This window comes from Mastomys coucha, unplaced genomic scaffold (genome assembly GCF_008632895.1).
Source record: "Mastomys coucha isolate ucsf_1 unplaced genomic scaffold, UCSF_Mcou_1 pScaffold3, whole genome shotgun sequence".
In the NCBI taxonomy this organism is placed as follows: Eukaryota; Metazoa; Chordata; class Mammalia; order Rodentia; family Muridae; genus Mastomys; species Mastomys coucha.
The window spans coordinates 49,745,761-49,746,314 of NW_022196909.1; the positions used below are offsets into that span (position 1 = coordinate 49,745,761).

Genomic DNA, 554 nt, shown 5'->3' on the forward strand with positions numbered 1-554 from the left:
AGAGAGAGAGAGAGAATGAATCTGGCAGGGTTGAAGGATGAGTGTGTCGTAGGGTGGAAGGGAAGAGCCTTCACGAAGAAGCACAATTAATGGCTCAGATGACTATTGCCCCAGCTGAGGCAGGAAGGAGATTAAAGTTTAGCAGTAGTTACTCATGAAGAGAGGAGAGGAGAGGAGAGCTCTAAAGGGGACAGGAGACTCCTTGGGTTAGATGTAAATGCCGGTCGATGGGTATAGAAGAAAAAGCCCCCCAACCCCTACCCCGTGCCCTCCCCCTTCACACCATCCTCTCTGTGGGTGTGGTCAGGGAGAGATGGTGCTGGGCTTTTGGGTTCGGAAACCGCTGGCTGCCTCCCTCCTCTGCCCAGGCGCATTCCCTCCGGCACCACCCTTACCCATACCCCCATGCGCGTCCCTTCCTCTCTGAGCAGGTCCCCTCCCAGTGAGCACATTCGTCCTCGTTTGTGCTTCTGGGCCTCCCTTTGCACTCCTTTGGTTCATCTCGTCGGTGTGTCAGTATTCTTTTTTTTTCTCTATCCTTTTTTTTTTTTTTT

At 52.7% G+C, this 554-nt stretch overlaps 2 protein-coding genes across 9 annotated transcripts in view; one reads left to right on the forward strand and one right to left on the reverse strand.

The window, feature by feature from the left end:
• The window catches only part of Msh5 (mutS homolog 5), a 26,016-nt gene that overhangs the window by 24,997 nt on the left and 465 nt on the right, over positions 1 to 554 (reverse strand). The window lies entirely within an intron of this gene.
• Clic1 (chloride intracellular channel 1) overlaps positions 1 to 554 on the forward strand; it is an 8,818-nt gene that overhangs the window by 1,148 nt on the left and 7,116 nt on the right. The gene's annotated exons all lie outside the window — the stretch shown is intronic.